We start from the raw sequence: 10,764 nt of genomic DNA on the forward strand, positions 1-10,764 counted from the left end.
GTAGCACTTAATATTTTAATAACATTTTGCTAAAATGAACGAAATGAACGAAATGACTCGAAAAAAGATTCGTTCATTTTGCTGAACGAGACTCAAAAGTCCGAGTCGGTAAAATGATCCGAACTTCCCATCACTAGTGAGAAGTGTAAGGGGGTGGGGCGAGAGGCGCGTGCGACATTTCACCTCTGGGTCTCTCTCAAATGGAACGGACAGGGCGGGGGTGGACGGGGACGGGGGATCCACTAGTAATATAATTAATAATAGGCTAAAGTCAGTCACACACCTCGACTTTCTTCCAAATAACGCACATTTCATTCATAATGTTATAATACAGGCCTATAGTTCCTGCAAATGATACTAGGCAATACAAAACGATTATGCGGTCATCAAGGTGAATTGGTTTAGTCTTGACTTCTGGTCGTGAGTGACAGGTGGGGGGATGGGAAATCTGTTGATCGTCGAGTGCCAAATAAACAGAGATGGAGAAGAAAAGGTCAAAGCCAGGTGCCCAATTTCGAAAAAAAAGAAAAGAAGAAGAGGAGAAACGAGCAAAAGATAAAGGTATGCAACTATTGTCTCTGTATGATTACAGTATCCATTTCATGAATGAAGGGCTAATGTTAATTGGTGGTGGGTATAACTCTTTGTTAGCCTTTCTGCTATGATGCTTGCTATGCTTATACAACAATAATTTGGTTTCAACTCAATCACGAGATCTAATTTATAATATTGTGCTTTGCAATTAAACTGTTAAAAGTTCAGTTATCATTTCCATCAGTTGGTTTAACATTAGGCCCTGTAAATAACTAACGGCATTTTATTTGCTACACAGTATGCTAAGTATAGTTTCCTAAGTATAGTTTTACAAGTCATAACTAAATCAGTAGTCAGTAACCTAATGGCACCTCCATGAAAGTTAGATTGATATACAAATTTTGGTTGAAAAATATCCTGAAACCCAAAAAGTTTTTTTTTTTTGCCTATACATATAATTTAAAGTCATTTTATTTTTTTAAACAACTGAGTCCCAGTGACCATAGCATAACGTGAATAAAATATAATTTTTCAACGTATTTTTTTTTTACTATTTGTTTCTATACTCTAAACAATGTGATGACATGGGGGAAAAAATGAAATAAATAAATGTTTTTGTTTTTTTCCGGGTCTAGGAGGATATAGCGTGTAATGACAGACATTTAGTGTGTAAGAGCATGTTTATGTAACCCTTCTATTATGTTTTGAGTCAATTTGACCCTAGGCTGTTTTAGCTTTATAAAACATTATCCTATGGTCTTTTGATTTCAAATGCAGTTAAATTGCAATTTCAGGGGCACTTCTAAAATATTTTGGAGCATCCTCTGCCACTGGTCAGGATGAGCCAACCACCTCCTCCGCTACACATGTCTCCACAAATATCTGATATTGTGGATGAAGACCTCTTTGCCTCTACTTCTACCCAGCATGAGCTTTCAGGTGTGCATATTGTGTGTGTGTGTGTATGTGTGTGTGTGTGTGTGGGCTACAAGACAACTGCAATTTAATGTAATTTTAATATTTCTGATAATTTATGAGTAGGACTGTGTTTTTTCACTGCGATGTGTTTTGAGTAATATGCCAATATGCTGTCTGATAGAAATGCCTGGAGCTGAACTCCCACTGAGCCCCACTGGCCCTCACATCTGACTGACAGGATTCGGACTGAGCTGGTTCACAGAGGACCAAGTAAAGTGCCACCTGGCTTTGTTTACCGTAGGAATGAGAGTAATGGGAGAAGTTGCCACCACTAATATTTTAAGAAGACATTAGTAAGTGGTGAAAAGATTTATTTATTTAATTAAGAACAACAGCCTCTTTTGCTTCTGCTGCAAATTTGTTTTCCAAGAGGAACATCAATTTAACAAGTGCAGGAATGGCAAATTGGAAACGTGCATGCAATAATCTGACATCATATGAAAACAGTTGTTATAATAAAATATTGCTGTTTGTGCAGAACTTTGTTTGCTAAGTTTTTTGTGTGTGTGTTTGTGGGGTGGGGGGGTGGGGGGCGCTCGAAAGAGGTCTCGCCCAGGGTGTATTTCAATGTAGAACCGCCACTGGTTGTAGTTTTAATTGAACTACACACTCTTAAAAATAAAGGTGCTTCAAAAGGTTATTTGCAGCAATGCTATTGAAAGAACATTTTTGGTTCCACAAAGAACCATTCAGTCAAAGGTTCTTTCAAGAACCATCTCTTTCTTACCTTTTTATAATCTGAAGAACTTTCTTTTGCATCAAAGAACCTTTTGTGAAACAGAACATTTCTTCAGATGTTAAAGGTTCTTTATGGAACCATTAAGACAAAAAAGGTTCTTCTACTATGGCATTGTGAAGCACCATTATTTTTAAGAGTGCAGGCTGTAAAATATTCTTTGACAGACCACTTTAGCCTCTTTTTTTTGTTGTGACGGCTAATGCTGTCACAAGTTCTCTTCTGAAATTCTTAGAATTGTGATTAAATGTGATGTACATTCAAAGGAAGGATTTTGACCTGATAAATGGGCTTGCATAGAGTCATAGCCTACATTTGACACTACATCAGTATTGGCGACCCACGTACGAGTCCTGGCTCGTGGTTCTTTCTCAATCCCATTCCCATCTCTGAAACCTATTCCTTATCAAAATAAAGACAGAAAAAAGGCCACAAATATAACTTAAAAAAATAACATAAAAATGTGAGTGCATTGCATACTAATAAAACTAATCCATTAGGTATATATGTATAATTTTATGTTGCTTTAAAAGTCCCGTTTTAAGCACTTTTTTGAAGCTTTGATTGTGTTTACAGTGTGCAATATAACATGTGTTCATGTTTCGCGTGTAAGAAAACACAGTATTTTTCACACAGTTCACCTAACACTATCATAAAAACGGGCTGATGTCTTCCTTGTTCTATAAAACCCTCATTCAGAAATACATAACGAGTTTTGATTGGGCCAGCGGTTCCTGTGTTGTGATTCGGCAGCAGCTTACAGCACGCTGCCCTCCTGCAAACGCGATTGGACTAGTTTTTGAGTAGTTTTGAGAAGCAAGTGGGCAGGAGCGTATGCTGGAGATGTATTTATAGTCACAGGAGCATTTTTACTGACGAGATGCGCATGAAAATCGCATTCTTTTTTTTTGCACAGCCCTAACATCTAGTTAACAAAGCTAAACAGCGTTGCCCTTTGTGTAATAAGTTACAGAAACTGTTAAACGCACCAACTTAAATAATAAAATACACTTACAGTTGTGGTCCATAAACAACACCTTCTCCAGACAAAGAGGGAACTGCTCCATCTTTCAAGAATAATCTTTGTGCGAATCCAGCATTAAACTGATTGAGAAAGTTGTCCTCAGCAAGCTGTCCTCAGCAAAACATGCTGCACATAGTTTTACATGTGGATTATAATTTTCCGGAACCGAGTTAAACATAAATTGTAACCATTAATCTCCAAGTACAGTGTCCCTGGGAAGCCCAAACAAAGATGATTGGACTCAGAGATGAAAATAACAACGTTTCAACAACATGGCGACAAACACAAACAGCTCTTCCTTCTTCTCCGTCAGAGCGCAACAAGGCCACGCCCCCCTTTTTGTGAATTCATGTGGGCAGAGGTTAGTCAAAAAACTGTTTTAGTAACGTCATTACTGCAGGAACTAGAGGGCTGTAGTCCAAACGGGTCGTTTTTTGTAGGCAAATTCTGTTAAATCAAATATCTCGCTTGGCATTGAACTTTGAGCTTTAGAATTTTACAGATATTATTTATACTCTAACAACAACATTACACACTAACTAAAGTTTAAAACATGGAATCACGAAGAAGGGGACCTTTAAAGCACCAACATAGGACTAAATTGAAAAACCGGGAACACTTCCCATAACACCCGATGTACTTGCTACATCATTAGAAGAATGGCATCTACGCTAATATTAGTCTGTTTCTCTTTTATTCTGAGGTGACAGTAGCTACCAGATCCAGTCTGTATCCAGATCAGAGGGTCACTGCAGTCACCCGGATCCAGTACGTATCCAGACCAGATGGTGGATCAGCACCAAGAGAGGAACTCTATACATCCCTGAAAGACAGGGATCCACAGTCAAGACCTTGTCTCCTAGACAGCCATCGGGACAAGACCACAGGAAACAGATGATTCTTCTGCACAGTCTGACTTTGCTGCAGCCTGGAATTAAACTGCTGGTTTCGTCTGGTCAGAGGAGAACTGGCCCCCGACTGATCCTGTTTTCTCCCAAGGTTTTTCTCCATTTTATCGAGTTTTGGTTCCTTGCCGCTGTCTCCTCTGGCTAGCTTAGTTGGGTACACTTCATTTCCAGCAATTTTATCAACTTTATTGCACAGATACTATTTAAACTAAACTGAGCTGGATCATGACATCATTGAATTCAATAATTAACTGCCTTTTTCCATTATTGACACACTATTTTCCTATTTAATGCTGTTCAGTTGCTATGTCAAAATCTTTATTGTTAAAAGCGCTATATAAATAAATGTGATTTGACTTGACGACTTGACTAAATACATCATGATGAAAAGAAAAATGTACTGGTAATTTTCTGACAGGATTTTATCCGTTTTCTACATTTTTTATCATATTGATCAAGATACTAAAATAATAGTCATTTATACATAAGATTCACTCTCTATTTTTCACTTCCTAACAAATACAAAAGACTTTCAAGCAGTAGTGCAATAAATGAAGAGCAAAATGTGCTTTATTTGCAAAATTAATGCTTTATCCATGCATTTCATGCTGTGTTTCAAAAGCATATGCTTATATTTCTCCAACTTTCAACCATGAAGATGTTCCAATTCCCAACAGGATATACATAAACAAACGAAACTATATCTTCAACATATGGTCTCCTTGATCGAAATCAGTTTGTTTTCCAAAGTTTCCCTCTTTAATCATAAGAAATTCAGTTTAAACACCTAAAAGTCTATACTATTCATGTATATTTATATACTATACTGTATCTTGTAAATATGATTATTCAGACTTGAAGGCATAATTATTGGAAGTCTACACATTTGAGAGCTTCTTGTGTCCTAACAGAGTTGAACCATTGACTCGTAAATAACTTTAGTAAATATTTTTTCCTTCATCTATTAGCCAACAGCCATTTCCCAGTATACCACAAACTGTATTGATTAAGCATTCTTCAAAGTCATTTAATATGCAGTCTATCTCCCTCTCTCTCCCTCTCTCCCTCTCTCTCTCTCTCTCTCTCTCTCTCTGTCTCTCTCTGAAGGATTGTAAGACAAATGTGAAATCCCACATCGCATTATTAGACATGAGCCTGTTTAATTAAACCCTCAAGCAATGCCAATAATAGCCATTAAGAAGCTCTCATCCACCAAGCTTTTAATTAGTTCCAAAGACCCTCTAGTTTTCCAGATTCCTTCCACTTATGAACTGCCTTTCAAAGACTTTCCAAAAACATGAAACTTCTTGAAGCCAAAACCCCAAAGGTTCCTCTGAACAAACAGATGAATGCCAGCTCTAAAGTTTAATGGATCTTGGACAGCATGTTTTACTGGCCTCTGTAGGACTAGGGATTACAAAAAATTAGATTAGGTCAGATTCAACTTTATTGTCATTGCACATGTAAGGTACAAGGCAATGAAATGCAGTTAGCTTCTAACCAGAAGTGCAATAAGCAGTAAATACAGAATATACAAGGTATACAATATGTACAATAAATATACAGATAAGGCAGTATTATGGACATAATTTACAGATTTTAAATACTATCAGCATGATATACAGATAGGTGTACTATGAACATACAGTTTTCACCACCCTCTGCAGTGCTTTGCAGTCAGCCACTGAGCAGTTCCCATACCAGACTGTGATGCAACTGGTCAGGATGCTCTCGACCACACCGGTAGAAGTTCACCAGGGTGGCTGAAGACAGCTGGTTCTTCTTCAGTGTCCTGAGGAAGAAGAGGCCCTGGTGAGCCATTTTGACAACATTGGAGCTGTTTGCGGTCCAGGACAGGTCCTCCAAGATGGTGGTCCTCAGGAACTTGAAGCTGGAGACACGTTCAACTACCATCCCGTTAATGTGAATGCTCGTTATTGTGAGCGCACCATGCGGCCAGATGCTGTACCTCCTCCCTGTAGGCAGTCTCATCGTTGCCAATCACCGTGGTGTCATCTGCAAACTTAATGATGGAGTTGGATCCATGCACAGGCTTGCAGTCGTGGGTGTAAAGGGAGTAAAGGAATGGGCTCAGCACACAGCCCTGTGGTACACCGGTGTTGAGTTTGATGGTGGTGGAGCAGGTGTAGCCTGACCAAACATGCTGAGGTCTGTTGGTCAGAAAGTCCATAATCCAGTTGCAGAGGGAGGTGTTAATGTCCAGGTATCCAAGTTTTGTGTTCAGCTTTGAGGGAATGACGGTATTAAATGCTGAACTGAAGTCAACAAACAACATCCTAACATATGTGTTGTTATTGTCCAAGTTTGTGAGTCCAGAGTGCAGCACTGTGCATACTGCATCCTCTCTGCTCCTATCTCTATGGTAGGCAAATTGGTGTGGGTCCAGTGTGGGTGGGAGGCAGTCTTTGAGGTGGCTATAACCAGTCTCTCGAAGCACTTCATAATGATGGGTATGAGTGCTAAGGGCGGTAGTGTTTCAGTATTGGCACAATGGATGTGGACTTAAAACATGTTGGCACAGTTGCCTGGGTGAGGGACAGGTTGAAAATGTATGTGAAGACCTGTACAAAGTCAATATATTGAGCCAGAGTCCAGTGAGGGGTATGGCAAGGCATAAGATAATTAAGCGTCCATTAAGAGTCCAGCTCAGGGTCATCACTTGTCCTTTGTCGAATCCATCGGCTGCCCCGTTCTCTAATCCTGCTGGCCGTTCCTTACTCATGCCCGCGACATGTGATGCTGTGTGACGCAATTTATGGAGGACTGTTTTCTGAACCTGCTGACTAACATTCACTGGGTCTGTGCTTAAAGGCTGCTCTGTAAAGTGAGGCAGTTCCAACTTTGCAAGGACAGTCCGGCACTTCTGACGAACAGCCTGTAACTACATGTTTTATATTTAAAGAATTTGTCCATGGAGAGATCACGTGTCCTTTCAACAACATTGCACACACAGTCCTTCGCTCTGCTCACTCTGTCAAATATTCTACAATCTCTATCTATTCCATCATGATTACTTCAATGGTCAAGGACAATCGGAAAAGCGTGATTGACCAATCACCAGTAAAGAAACAATTCAAAGATTCCATCATCACCAAAGAGGATCTCGATGGCGCCATTGCTAAGCAAGCACTTAAAGACCAGCACTTTGAACTTGGTGTGGCCTCAATAGTAAGAGATGCAACAGACTCTGTACTGACCCCGGCATTGCATGACCTACATATAGACATACAAGCGACCAACAACTCTGTAAAAGAGCTAAAATTCATAAATTGAAAAACTAGCTACTGTATCGCGGCAAAACAGACACGTAACGGTTCAGTTCAAGCAGCTGCATGAGAAGATAGGAGGACAGTCACGAACCTGAGAAAGCTGCTACAACAACTTACAGATAAAGTGACAAACATGGAAGATAGGAGCAGGAGAAATAACGTGCGATTGGTGGGATTACCAGAGGGGGCGGAAGGCTCAGATGCAGCCGGCTTTCTCAGAGCTAATCTTTCCAAGTGGATTCCTGCACTGAATGTACGTAATATTGAGAATGAGTGGGCTCATCACATCTATGATGGAAGAAAAAGTAACTCCAAGGGGCCGCGTACACATATCTTTCGTGTGCTGAGATGGCAAGATAGCACGGCAATCCTGACGGGTGTACAGCAGGGATACCCATTGAAATATATGTGGTATAATAGGACTATAATATGTACAACATACATTAATATCTTGATTTATTGGATTTTTAAAAGAATTGCACACTCAGGTGGTTTGGCATATAGAGTTACTTTAAGGAGAGCTCATCCTGTGCATGCGGTTAACCATCTGTTTCCTTGGTAAATGGGCTGCATTTATATAGCTCTTTCAACAGACCCCATGGCCATCCAAAGCGCTTTACAAGTTGCCTCACATTCACCCACTCATTCATACACTGACTGCAGTGTCAGCCATTCAAGGCACCATCCAGCTTGTCGGGAGCAGCTGAGGTTAGGTGTCTTGCTCAAGGACACCTCCACACTTGGTCAGGTGGAGTCGGGGATTGAACCACCAACCTTCTAGTTTGTGGACCACCTACACAAACCACTGAGCCACTGCCAGTCCGTTGACTTGTATGAGAATGTATAATAACTACTTGAAAAATATTCAAAATGAATTTGAAAAATATTTTCAAAATGATTTTCATACACCCTTTAACCCTTTGAAGCTCTCACTCCGGAGGGTAAACCCTTTGAAGGGATTAGGGAATAGGGATGAGCCCTTCCGAATGGAACGCAAGGATAATGTTCTTTTTAGTAACGTCATATGATCCCTTTAATCTAAACGCACGAAATGTAATTTTTTGGGCGCATATTCAAAATAAATGAAACCAGAAAGTGTTGTTTGATGATGCCGTGATTAAGTGTGGAATCATGGGAGTTGTCATCTTCATCCCCACACCCAGTGTAATCCAATGGGAATCGGGCAAAAATTGTATTCATGAATGAGCTAATGATTTACTAACGTAGCAGAATGAAGCAGAAAGCCATCAAAGCAAAAGGAGGCCGCTGAATAAAAAAGGGGGCTAGGAAAAAAGCAGTGCTGTTTTTTCATACTAGATAGGTTTCAAAGTTCTGTTATAATGCTACTCTGTGCAGTCATCACCGGTCTATTCAAATGCACAACATATTACAGCATCTTTGGTGTTTCCATGTTATCTACAAAACCAGAAATCGAGGCATCGGGAGGCAACAAGATGGCGCAGACGACGCATGCATGATAAGATTCTCTCTAAAGGCTTTGGCCATTACTCCTTCAAAATGTGTAAATAGATGGAATATCTAGTTTGTATATAGGTTTTGAAATATATTTGAGAAATATCAAATTGTCCGGTTTCCTATATTATATGTATAGGAGATAGGATAATATAGGAAAACGGCCAATTTTATAAATGTCAAATATATTTAAAAACCTATATCAAAACCTATATTAAAACATATATGTTTATATAGGTTCTTTCTATGTGGGTGGACTTTTCTTTACTGGAGCGCCGAACCTCAGAGTTCATGCAAACATCCACATCGCTGTAATCGAATGTGTTCTTGAGAGCTGCTTTTACATTGCGGTCAGTTTTTGTTGTGTTTATGTAGTTACTGAGAGGAAGGAGCGCAGTATATATTTACATATTCATCTTTATGCCATTCAGCCATAGAAAGTAAAAGAAATGGACACAGCGACCCCATTGGAACTCAATTGAGACAAGTGAAGCCCATTTTTAGCATTTTTTAGCACTTGCGTTTCTGACGCGCAGACTCAACCGAAGCTTGACGACGTCAGCAACCTGTCTGACAGATGTAAATCTTCTAGTAGCGGTGCGTGCAAACTGCCATCGTTAATCTTGCAGAGACGGCGAGCTTGAGCGGGGAGTTCTTTGGCGTGAGTGAGCAGGAGTAAGTATTCTGATTAATTTTTTTATATAGTGTTTTAAAATGTAACGCCAGTACGCCATATTAAGTTAATTGCCTGCGAGCTTCTCCTCCTGTCTGTACGGTAATGCGACAGAGAGACGAGTGGTTATGACGCAATCTTTAGCCTATTTTTTACAAAAACTGTTCATACGGGGCCATAATGTAACATAGAAGGTAATGGAGCCCTTTATACATTGTTGTGTATCTTTAGAAATAAATAATGGACAAACGGAGTCTTTAAACGCCTCAGATGTAAAGTTATTCGCTGTCAAAGTGACGCCAAAATGAATGGGAGTCAATGGGAATGCTAACGCAAGTGAAGTTCTGCTAAAAGATGGCAGCCCCCTCCCGACTTCAACTTCCGGTCGAGTTCCTTGCCCCCTGCATTCAGCAGCCTCAGGTTCTCAGGTTAACTGAAGCGCTGTCTTCTTCTTTTAAACTGAATCAGGAGAGCTGTAATCTTGCGTTACAGCGCTACACTGGTCAAACCGCATTATTGCAGGCTCTCACATTAGGTAGATACGAGATCAAACAACTACTCAAAAACATTTGCTGACAATTTGTTTTATCGTCGACGTTGTTGATAATGTCGATAAATTTTTTCAGCACTAGTATAAAGTCAATATGTTACAGAGAGTCATGCGCTTTCACATCTCCCAATCGCTCAAAATTATTTCGCTATTAACGGCGCAATAAACCGATTACACAATACTAGAATGCAAAACAAAACCACCCCAAAACAGAAACTCCTAGAGTAATTAAAGACTTTGACTTAACACAAGGAAAACTTTAGATTTTTTTACCTGACTGGTACTTCTTGCTCTGACTGATCCCATTTTGTGGCATACATATGCATATATGCAGCATATATATTATCATATATGTGCATATATGCTGTATATAGGTTTCATATATGTGCATATATATTACCATATGCTAATATATGCTGTATATATGCAGCATATATGTGCATATAAACTGCACATAGGTTTCATGCGCATATATCCTCATAGGTTCTTTCCATGTGGGTGTACAATACTACTCAGAGCATGTAGCAAAAATCTGCATGATTAGGGACTTCATTTATGAGCAAACATCAAGTGTGATACAAGTAAGACTTTAAACTAG

The 10,764-nt window shown here is 39.6% G+C and overlaps 1 long non-coding RNA gene across 1 annotated transcript; it reads left to right on the forward strand.

The window, feature by feature from the left end:
* Positions 1-254: 254 nt before the first annotated feature.
* On the forward strand, positions 255-2,006 carry LOC128026794 (uncharacterized). The gene is made up of 3 exons (XR_008186526.1): positions 255-561; positions 1,329-1,473; positions 1,634-2,006. It is a non-coding gene; the product is annotated as an uncharacterized LOC128026794 (long non-coding RNA).
* Positions 2,007-10,764: the final 8,758 nt, after the last annotated feature.

This window comes from Carassius gibelio, chromosome A13, assembly GCF_023724105.1.
Source record: "Carassius gibelio isolate Cgi1373 ecotype wild population from Czech Republic chromosome A13, carGib1.2-hapl.c, whole genome shotgun sequence".
NCBI classification, from domain to species: domain Eukaryota; kingdom Metazoa; phylum Chordata; class Actinopteri; order Cypriniformes; family Cyprinidae; genus Carassius; species Carassius gibelio.